Consider the following 12,245-nt stretch of genomic DNA (forward strand, 5'->3'; position numbering starts at 1 on the left):
GTATTAGAGCCGTGCTGGAACAGGATATTGCGCTTCCTCTGTACATGAAAAGAATACATCACCTCAGCCTACACAGGGTGAATTATGTGCAGTCCGTCCCGGGGTAGCAGAGTTGAAGTTCGAAGGCAGGAGAGAAAACTTGCAAAGATTCTGTGTGGGATTAAAGTCCCATGTCTTTTAATAAGAAATGAGTTGAAGAGATTCTTTGTGGCTTATGATTCTTAAAGCTTAAAAAAACCCAGTTCAGACCAACTTTCTCAATCATTACAGACTCACGCTGTGCAGCCAAACTTTGTTTGAACCCACAGAACTTTATTTCAATTTTAGAGGATTTCCCAAATCCAAGATAAAAATCTGTCGACCCTAATATCAGGAAAAGTGTGTATAAAAGGATACACAACACATCTGGAATACTTTCATTTAATGCGGTGGTTTAGATTTCACTGTTTATAAACATCATGTACATTAGATTCAATGAAGAATTAAAACAAGCTGACACGGAACATATGATACTTTCAGACAGTGTGAAAAAAGAACATTTTTAGTGGGTCACGTTGGTGACACGACACACACACCTGCTAATGATTTTAACACCATTCAGCTGTTCAGGTGGTACTAAAGGGATAGAAACGTAGTAATCGAGGGTCGAAGGACAGAGGATGTCCTTCACTGTACAGATTGTAAAGCTCACTGAAGTAATTGTGATTATAGGCTATATAAAAAAAATTGATTTGATATTGATTGCAATGTGTAGACAAGGGAAGGAAAGAGGAAGATTGAAGGCTATAAAAACATGAGCTGCATTTACATGGATCCTCTTCCACTAATCAGAATGAAAATGAATCATGTAACCACCTCTGTCCGTGTACTTTGCGGCCATTCGATTTCCGTTTTGAAGTCGAAAAACGGAAAACGACTGGTTTCCCGTTTTCGTTTTAAAATTGGAAACCGAAAAACAGGAAAGGACTCATTAACTGATTGTAGGTGCTGTGCTCATGAATGGAAACTGGGGATTACGATAACAACTATTTTTCATTTCAGATTTTGCCGCAGGTCTTTTTTTTAATGACCCAGTAGGCACCGTATGCCTATCACATCCATGGAGCTAACTGGTGATCTCAAGGCTACGTCCGTTCATGAGGTGATCTCAAAGTTCTGAAGGAAACAAGTCGTTTTCCGTTTTTCGACTTCAAAACGGAAATTGAATGGCTGCAAAGTACACAGACCCACCTCAATCAGAAGAGACTGATTCGTTCCGGCCTGATCAGAATAGATTTTCGATCAGACTGTTCCCCTCGTGTTTTCAGCCTTTGTGCTAAGCTAAGCTAACCAGCTGCTGACTGTAGCTTTAGGCTATATTTAACATTAACATACACTTATAAGATTGGTATCAATCTTCACATCTAACTGTAGCCAAGAAAGTTATTAAGCAGATTACCCAAAATGTTTAGTATTCCTTTGGTAATTACTGTTTTCCATTCATTATGTATCCCTTTTGAAAAGCTTTTTTGCTCTCACTCTCCCAGAACTGCAACTCTGATCCGTGAATGGAAGGAGACCTTTGGCTCGAAGCTAATTTATCCTGGCTCGCAGCTGAAGTTCACTTCACACACGCTGGCAGAGAGACTGCTTCGGACATGAAAAAGACAAGGTACATTTTTGAGCGACGAGGAGAGCTGACAGGAAATGAGAGGAGAGAGATGGAGAATGCAACAGAGGTCCCAGGCTGGACTTGAACAAGGGACACTGCAATTACAAAGGACATTTCTAGGACAGAACGAGCAATACAGGAAGTAAAACGGGAAACTTTTCATTAAAGGGTTAATTACAATGAATGCTGACGGCGTTTTTTTTGCTGTGCAGATTTCTTTGACGAGGAATACATTGAGTTGTGGCCACACTGTTGTGAGTACTCCCACAACACAAAGCATGTGCGGTGTCACACAAATGTACAAACACACAAAAACATTTCAGCACTGTTTGCATTAAAAGGAAGTTTGCAGAAAGTCTCTCATTGTTTGATACAGTGAACTTCCCCCAGATACAAATACTGGCAGGCACTTTGTTTTATCTGAGTACGGACAATGGGACTTGACCCGCCGGGCCTGACCCGCATTTAAAATCTGAGGGCTCTTTCTTCCACATGTTTAGTCTGCTGGTGGGACTGATTATCAAGAAGCAAAGTTCACCAAGTTACCATAATTACATGAAATCCTGCACTGCGGCCCCTGATTTTCAATTAGCATACATATCTCTCCCTCTTGCTGTGCATGAAGCAATTTCAAAGTAGTATCAGGTGTCTCCGAAGGGCCGTCGACCTTGACGTGATCACAGTGTATATTTTGAATATGGTAATTCATTCAACCACAATCGTGAACCTAAAGTCTGAGTCTCTACATACAAGCTAAAACATCTGGTCCCGCTATAAGAGCTCGGCTCTCGGGACGTCTTCTGACTAAAACACCCCCAGAGGGCTTCCCCTTTACCTCCATGCCAGGAAAAAATATGACCCAAATCATCCCTAAACCTCAGCAGAACTGCTGCACATGGACCCGTGTGTGTACAGAATAACTTCTGCATCAATAAAACCTTCACTTCACCAGGTCTTACATGTGTTTTGGAGGGTGTATCACCTCTTTGTCAGGGTTAGGGTGGCAGTGAGGAATTTAAATCTGCCTCGTAACACAAAAGGGTCAGTGCTGCTCATATGGTGGAGGTCAGAGGTCATGAGAGGGTTAGGTGCAGGCCATTTGTTCAGTAACCTGTCAGAATGGTATTCTAGAAGGAACATGAGGATTTAGTTGTCTAAGACAAATTAGCCTACACAGTTATGATTGATTGGTAATTCAGCTGGCCATGCTATTTGTCATCAACACACATATTTTCTTGCTTAAACCACCCCAGAGGAAAGAAGTTAGGAAATAGGATTATGTGCTGTCTTGCTGAGATATAGATGAGAAGATCAATAACACTCTCACAGCTACAGCCAGTAGCTGGTGAGCTTAGCACAGAGCTGAGGAAAACAAGAGGAGACAGCTCGCCTAAATTATAAGCAAAAAAAGTGTTCTAGCTTCAGGGTTTACTTCATGCATTGTACAGCCCACTGCACATCACATGGGAATATTTACAAATATAAAACTGTCAGGGTTTAAACATTCATAATTCAAAGTAATAACAAGAATAATAAAAGTAATAACTGACCTTGTTTGGAGTTCATAATAGTGGATGGGCAAAATGCTTTTTGAGCCGAAGGGGATTTTTTGTTACAGTACCGAGAGTGGCCACAGGGACAAACTGGCAGCAAGGCAGTGTGGCAGCATCGTATCCAGCTCTGTCTTTAACCATCCGTTACTAATTCTACCTAATTAACATGTTATGTCTCATTTGTGTAATCTGTACAACAACCAAAAAGCAGAAACAAACACGTTGGGGTTTTACAGGGGGGTTATGTGCTAGCCAGGCTAGCCGTTTCTTCATGTTTTGTTTAATGCTTAACTAAACTTACTGGTGGTTTGCTGTAGCCTTAGATTTATTGAACACGAGGTCATATTTACTGCAAAAAATGTCAAGAAGTAAGACATTATTTAATAAGGCATAGCTTTGGTTCGGGAGTAGAGGGGGTCGTCCACTAATTGACTGATTGAAACTTCTTTTGATGTAACATAAGCTAACACTTATATACTAACATTAGCTAACCTATATACTATTTGATGTGTCCGTGAACATTGTGGCATCAATATAATGTGACTTTACATCGTAGTGTTACCTTTGAGCAAATGTAGGTGTCTTTTTTGACGGCCCTGATGTTCAGCTGATGGTGAGGTTCCTTCCACATACTGTTGCTTTTACAGATTAGGCAAAAACTCACACAAAGCATAAGCAGGTAGGTTTTAACAGGAAGCAGGAAAGTTGACCGAGGTTCATCCAGATACCAAGCTTGCTCAACTGTTATTGGAGCACAATAAGTGAAAAAAACGGGCAGGACTTATGAAGGGTCTGGCTCGGACTTCATGCCGACATGTCTTTGGGCAAGATACTGAACCTTAAATTGCTCCCAATGGTTGTTCCATCCATGTGTGGATGTCTGAGCATGGAAAGATCATGGGTACACTTAAGTTATGAAGCATTGTATCGCTCCTGATGAGCAGGTCGGCAGCTTGCATAGCAGCCTCTGCCATCACTGTATGAATGTGCGAGGGAATGTGGCGTGTGTCGTAAAGTGCTTTGAGCGGTCGGTAGATCAGAAAAAAGTCAATTTACCATTTATCATTCAAAAAAACAACTTGGGAGAAACATTTTCTTGTTAGAGTGAAATGAAAAGAACAATCTTTGGGCTAACTGCCTAGAGATGAGTAGATATTAGCTTAGCTTAGCATAAACATTGGAAGCACAGGGGACAGATAGCCTGTCTCTTTCCAGACTGAACAAACAGGAGAAACGTATTCAAAAAATGTAGCGGGTGGATTCTTTGGCAAAATCCAGGCTAGCTATTCCACTTCCAGCTAAGCTAAGCTAACTGCTAGCCCTGACATGAGAGTAGTCTTCTTATTTAACTCTCTGCAAGAAAGCAAGCAAGGGTATTTCCCAAAAATTTCTTCAAGAAGCTTATGATTGACTCAGTTGATGTAAATTCACTTTCCTGGATCACAAGTGCAATTCCTTCTTCCATCCTGCTTCTTAAGATCTTTTTCTTTTAATCCATGTCAGTTTTTTTTAATCCTTATGCCTGTGTGAACATGTCCCAGCATCAGTCCTGGTACTCTGTTATTACGATTTCTTTATTTCAGCACTCTGCCAACGCAGACGTGATCAAAGGAAGACCTGGCTGGTTTGCATTCAGTCTCGGCTGCGTGTACTGACATTTAAGACAGTAATGTATGCACACTCGAGTGCTTCGGAGCACAAATCAATGCACATCTTAAGTGAAACCTGCAGGAGCGACTCACTTTTCAGAGTCAGTAAGCAGCCAGACAAACATAATGATAGTGGTTTTCCCATAAAACATGATTACTTAAGTCTGGGTTATAATTGACTCATGTTGTTTTAATAAGTCCAGAGGACAGAGAGGGAATCCAGCAAAGCACTTAACTCACAGAGGAGAAGGATCACTTCTGTGCTTTGCGTGTTTTAGAAGACGTTTTAACAAAGAGAAAAGAGAGAGACTCAGAGTTACTTTGAGGGCTGTGTAGTGTGTTACGGTGGTGAGTGATGGTTTACACCCACATCCCCATGAACCACACACAAATACAAAAGACCCTGTGGACATGCTGAAGATCACAGCCATGTGAAAGATGTCTACAGCTGCACTTTGAGGTTGTGTGAGAGTGCAGGAGGGTCGGTCGGTTTAGTATCCTCTTTCTTCCACAGTTTGTGCACTATTCAAGTACACACTGCCGAGTTCACAGGTGCACCCGACTCCCATCAAACATTGAGCTCCGTAAAGCCATAACAGTGTCTTTTTGTTGCCAAATAGCTTTCTGTGTTCCTGTGTGCTAGATTTCTCACAGCTTAATGTGGCGGGTGAACAGACAAAATAGTACAGAGGGAGAAAAAGCCAAAACAAGTATTTAATTCATCCATGATATGTGAAAAACAATGCTAGCTGCTCTGAGGTCTGTTCTAAGGCACATTATACCTATAGCAGGTATAATGATTTTAAAAGAAAATGAGTTCTTGCCCTCACTAAAATGTGAAAAATACACATACTTAGCAGGGCATGTTTACCATTTTTGCTTTCTTAGTTTTGACAGCTAGCATGCTAACATTTGCTACCAGTGATTACAGTGGTCCGTTACTCAGCCGTACACAGAACCAGCATTTACATTTTACTCTTTAGCGTACCATGACTTTTTCTTTCACAGGGCTGCCCTGCTGCTCCACCACCCAGCCTGTCTGCTCTACCTATGAGCTCAGAGACACTGCAGCTATGACAGTCAAAGTGGTCGGCATGTTTACCGGCGGGGCAACTAAGCTCAAAAGTATAGCGAGGTAACACAAAACATATTGCGAGGTAACGCAAAAGTAGTCCTTCAAAAATCTTCACCATGACCCTTAGGGGCTCTGTGTAAACCAAAGTATTGGACTAATTACATTTTTCACCTGATGGGCGCACAATATGAAAAGGGATCACCAAATGATCACTCTGTTCATTTGGGTCCATGAAAGTCTGTATAAAATTGAAATCATCCTTATTGTTGTTGTTGTTTTTTTCTCTTTATATCCTTGTTAATTGAATTTCGTTAGTTAGTCAAAGCCTGCAATTAAATTCTCCCTTCTGAGGATCTTGTGAGTTGAATTAACATAAAACTCCCTTTTATTTTATTTCCAAAAATAGACTCATCAATAATAATATTCTCTGTTTCGAAACCAATCTGCTTCACAATTTCTCCTGTGTGACTGATACTAATTTTATTAGGCATTTTATGAAAAACAACTTAATATGTACAAGGATATTGGTCCCAAACATGTTTATGCACTCATCTTTAGTGCACCAGGTTTTTGGCTTTCTTCTCTAAATGCATCTTAAAATCATATGCCATCAACTGATTGGCATACTTCACTAACATCAAGGCTTATTCTGGTCTGTGATGTGTCACCTGTCACCAAATGAACATCTAGGAGGTCACTAACTATATTAAACCAGGATCTAAATGACCGGAGCTTTGAACTGAAGCAGCAGAGCCTGACAGCCTCCGTGGTAATGTGACATCAAAGACGTGTGCAGCATATGAGCTTCATTAGTGGAGCGCACGGCCAGCGGAAGAAAGAAAAAACCTACTGTTGTTGAGCCAGAGGAGAATACATGAAGTAACACATGCTCCTACCAAAGGACAGAGATATACATACAGGCAAGAAAGCACACAGTACATTGCTGTCAGGAAGAGCATGCTTCCAATGTTCCCAATGACCCCTTTCTTCAAGGTGATGCAAAGAATGCAGGAAATGCCTCATGGTGACTTCCTGGTCTGTTTTAGAGCTTTGAGAGAGGAAGAAGTTCAGGAAGGAGAGCTGGAGGATGCAGGAGGCAGAAAGGAGGTTAGTGGAAGACAGTAGCTGTCATCTTGCTTGCAATACAATGGACATGTTGTTCAATATTTAAAGTGCCAGATATTTCCCTCAGGAGTTGGTGGGGACCAAAATTAGAGCTAAAAGAATGATGTTTCTGTAACTAAAAAAACAGTTAAAGAAATATACCAAGGTATAGCAGTGGAGTTCTGAAAACAAATGATCACTTTTAATTATTAGTTTAGTCCTTTATGAATCAACAGCACATTATCTTTAGCAACTAGGCTAACTCAACTGACCTGATGTGGAAGGAAAAGCCAAGTTTAGACACAGCATCTTGCAGAAAGATGATCAAATGATAAGGCTGGCTGTCTATGTTTTCCTTACTATCTACATTCCTATGAAAACACCAAAACCAACAATATCTTAGTTCATCTCTCAATACTTTAAAACCTTCACCATCTTGTCTGTGGCTTTAGGCCCAAAGCCCATTAGTTACAACTGCAGGAATAAGTTTCTTGAAAGAAAAAAAAAAAAAAAGCTAAGAACTGTAGTTTTTAGCTAACTCAAACTGGATTACTGGGACTATCTTCAGCGGTGGAGTACTACACATCAGGCATTCCAGTAAGTATTTACAGCAGGAAAGCAAGGTTTCTCTTTTTTGTTTATATCTTACTGAAATGCTACTTTCTAGGTTGTTGTGTCTTATAGCCTGCTAAGTGTAAGGAGATATTTTGACTAGAAATTAGATAAATAGACCTGGTAAGATTTTGCAGTGTGTGTTGTCAGTGGGATCGACTCAGTGATCATGTTCACCATGATGAAGGAACATGCCACCAGATGTTTCTCAAAAGATAAAAAGACTATGTTTTAAAACAAATTGTGATATAAATCATCCATTTTGGTTAGGCAAACTGCTCTTCAAATATGTTGAATCCCTAATGATTCATTATTTTCAGAATCTGAGAACGGTGGACACATGCTACACGTGAAGATCATAAGATAGCAGTCTTATTTTGACCAGCTGTATTCTGGCTCTGCTGTCACTTATTAATTGCCTTTATTTGTAGCAACTAACTGTAAATTGCCATTGTATGGACCCAGTAGTAGACCAAATATTGTCATTCAACTCATTATATTGTAACAACTTGGCATTGCGGTTATGAGACCGTTATGTAACTTCACTATACATTTTTGAGGACAGTACAAGGTTTATTACACGTGTCTCACTGTAGTAATGACACTGTTAGATACTGTGTTCAGTTAGTAAATCATGAACTTGTTGCTCCAGGAAAGAACAAGCAGCAGCTCTGTCTTCTACCCTCATGAAGAAATGACCAGGCCTGCAGAGCTGGAAGATCCTGCTGCATCAAGCATTCGACCGAGTGACAGTGACAAGTTAGTCTCAAGTGGCTGAAGATCTCAGTTAGTTGTACTTTGTCAACCTTGTGCCCTGTGAACCATGTGGCTGTCTGATGTGTTTTCTCTGCGGTCCATGTTTCTGCTATATGACAATATAAAATCATTAGTTTCGTCACAACTGTTCCATACTTTCCTCCTGAAAGAGGGCAGGTGGTAATGTGATGTATGTATTATGAGTACTGACATCATCTGAGTGAAATAATGAATAAATCCTGTCTTTAATATTAAAATTAAACATACTACTAATCACATGTACAGAGGGCTTTACAGAAAACATTCAAAATAATGTTCACACTGTATATATCTGAGCCTGATCACATCACTGTATAATACACACAGCCCTAACATGGTCTAATTAAAAACAATGTGTCTGAACTAAACTAATTGTCCTGTCACACCTGTCTTTTTATGAGCAGAAATCCAGTCCAGCCACCCCCAGTGATGAATTACCACCCTGCCCTTTGTTCTCATCTGCAGCTGGTCTCATCAACACGTCCCCCAGAGGACGTCTGTCTCTATAATTACATCAGCTGACATCTTTGACCATCATCCCATGAAATATACTCTATACTGTGAACTTTTACACATCCCATGATGAAGAGGTCTAAAACATACATACTTGCCACAGTATTTGTTAGTATTTCCTTATATTTTTACTGTAATTTTTGCGTTCTATATTCATTTTTTATGCACCAGACACCAGGGCAAATTCCTTCCTCTAAAAAAAGAGTGGCATTTTATCGTCCACCACTGCACTGATATTTTTGTAAATTTTGTAAACTTTGTAATAAATGGCAAAACATGAAAGGCTACTGTGTTGACGATAACTGAAATGAAACATTCCAACCTGCTGGAAAGGCTTTTGAGCCAGCTTTACTCAAATGTAGGCTACAGTGGTTGTTTAGTATGCCTACTTCCACAATTTTAACAACTTGCAATAATGAATTTGCATGGAAACAAATTAAATATATAAGATAAATGGCAAAAAGTGTTTGAACTAAACCTTGAGAAAGGGGGAAATACTGCCCCCTATTCGTTTGATGCAGGTGGCTGGAAATTACAAACGGCTCCTTTAACATATTGCAGAACGTATTGTCAAGAGGTAAATTAATGTTCATCTAAAAAGGAGGAGAAGGAAAACAGAAATACAAGCATGGATTCAGAGGTTTCACAGTTTTTGAGTTCTCGGCCCGCTGACCCTGAACACCTGCAGCCTCTCCACTGACTGGTAGTTATTGTACCTGCTGGCCTGAAATGTTTCTTGTGTTTACCACACACGCTCACTCGCATTGTTGCTCTGTAAATGTTTTGACCCACGTTTGCATGCAGCATTTCAAAGCCAGCTATGCAATTTTACAATGGAAATGTTTGCTTTTCCAAATCGCAAGCTGGTACTGGCAATCTTGGGTTCCCACTGTATGATTATCTTATTGACTGACATACTTTCCTTCAGGGCAGCATTCAGTGGCAATTAGGGAATATCTGCTTTTCCCCCAAAGTGTAGATACTAAGCCTGGATGAATGCTGCTCTTTGTGTGACTATTGTTATCCGGTGAAATTTGAAACTTGATTCAAATTGACGTGAATTGGTGTACAGTTGCATTAAAGAGCCACCTGATTTTGCAGCCATGTTAAGCGTCCCATCATTCATACTTACACTTGAGGTGGATACTATAGCAGCAGACTGTCTATATTCTGGTGGTCCTTGTGACGGCGGTCCACACAGCACAGAGGTGAGGCGGGAGACGCCCCCGAGACACGCTGTCAAAAACAACCGTGGAACTTTCTCACACTGTAACCCAGTATTCCCAGGGAAAGGCCTTTGAGAGGGAGATCGTTTCCTCAACAACTACACCACTTTGCTGTGCCGCTCCCGAGGAAGCTGGGTTCCTGCAGCTCCAGCTGAACAGGGGCCCCTCTGCTCTGGCAGGGGCCCATGCAGAGCTGCTCAATGGAGCCACTCATGTATCAATTACCTGAAATATCAAACAACACGTAAGAGGGCGGTTGACTTGTTTGTTTGACTTTGGTGGTCAGAAAGATTTCTAGAAAAACTCTGAGAAGTGCACGGAGTGAGAAAACGTTTATTTACCCCAGAGGATGTGTGAGGGAAGCTGGGTCATTTGTCGTCTGAATGACTTATCTCTATCGCAATTCATCACCCAGGAAATTTAATTCTACGCTGAACAATAAAGTCAGACAATAATGAGCAAAGAATAAATCTTTTACAGTTTTTGAGGTGAAAGAAAGTTCAGCACAGCCAGTTCAGTAGTGCCACTGTGAAGACAGAGGACACTGTTGGAGTTCAGTTAGATTCATTTGGATTTCGAAGTGAAAATTTAATTTAAGATTTATAATGCATCATTTTGTTTGGCTACATTTGGGCTGAGACCTGTGTTTGTGTCTTATCATGTCACCATCACAGGCAGGATTGTCCAGAAACAATGACTCCTGACAGGATTTGAAAAGCTGACCCGTCGGGACTCCATAGGCTGTGTGTGAGGCAGGGGGAGCTGCTTTTGTCATGATAACTACGACTCTGAACTTTTGACATGCACAGAGGAAAGAGGGTGTTAATGGAAATGAGTGCTTTGTCAAAGTGCCGACGAGGGAGAAGGGAGAATCAGCCCAGTCGCCCGCATAAAATGTTGGCATTGTATTTTACTGCAAACCACAGATATGTTCAATTTGTGTGATTCACAAAATTTCTGCAATAGGTTTCATACCAGGAGGCATAGTGAGAGACTACTGCTCGAGACTGCGTTTCAACATTTGGGAATCCAAAACCACTGGATATTTTAACAAGACGGTGCGACATTTGTGTGCCAAACCTAACTGGGCCATGAACACAGCAGAGAAAGAAACATTAAGTTGCAATGTAAAGAAATGTAAAGTTGGACATTGCCGGCATTTATTCTCGTCAGTGGGTTGGAGAGAATTTAAACAAATTTACAAGCATATGTGAAAGTAAGAATTAGTTAAACTAACAATAAGACCAGTGTAACGTCATACTGCATCTACACATGCTCCCTAACCACACCCAGAGACTTCAGAGGTCTGATTTACATGAAAAGCGAGGATCAGTGGAGGGGGTGAAAATGGCAACGTGATCAGTTACCAAACCAAACTCCCTTTTTACTAACCCTGTCTGCCCCCGCCCTGGAGACTCCGACCCTGCATTAAAACGGCCTGATTGTCAGCAGGCCGGCCTGCGAGTGCAGCAAATCTTTGATACCAGGACTTGGGGGGGTTTAAAGAGGAGGCACGGGGAAGTGGTCACAAAAGCCTTCTGTTGCAGTCTGGGAGTGGGGTTACCTGCCCTGCTCTCTCCGGAGGGGTCTAATTTCACACCTCACATGTGCATGCATACGCATATGCATGCACATGCAATCGCAAACCTTCACTCACACGCACAGCTGCTGCAGGAGTTTGAGAGGTGAGGAGTGTGCACGTGGTTCCTCAGGGGACAAATGAGGTTTGTTTGTCAAGCATTCAGAGCACGACACCAGGACAAAAGCAGCCACATAACCAAAGTACTAGGTGACAGATAGTCATTGTTCTCTAGGAAGTGACATAGACCAGCCGCTGGAAACAGACAGGGATGCTTCCTGCTTGGTAAAGTTTGTTTTTTTTCAGTGTGAACTAGGTCTCAGTCTCGGTGGGAACGCATTCAGCAGCCAGTTCCACAGCACAGCACTTTTTTCATAAGCACTTAAAAACAGACAAGAGGGTTCACATGAAAATGCAGAATAAAAGCTGTAAAAAAAAGTATATAAACAGTCTCCATGACATAAAACACACAAATGTTTCATGAGCAG

At 41.2% G+C, this 12,245-nt stretch overlaps 1 protein-coding gene across 1 annotated transcript in view; it reads right to left on the reverse strand.

Annotated features, from left to right (window-relative positions):
* Positions 1 to 10,145, reverse strand: part of stox1 (storkhead box 1) — a 36,569-nt gene extending 26,424 nt beyond the window's left edge. Inside the window, exon 1 of the mRNA XM_073482674.1 lies at positions 10,085 to 10,145. The gene's annotated coding sequence lies outside the window, so the exon portion shown is untranslated. The remainder of the gene's footprint in view (positions 1 to 10,084) is intronic.
* Positions 10,146 to 12,245: the final 2,100 nt, after the last annotated feature.

This window comes from Pagrus major, chromosome 15, assembly GCF_040436345.1.
Source record: "Pagrus major chromosome 15, Pma_NU_1.0".
Classification (NCBI taxonomy): Eukaryota; Metazoa; Chordata; class Actinopteri; order Spariformes; family Sparidae; genus Pagrus; species Pagrus major.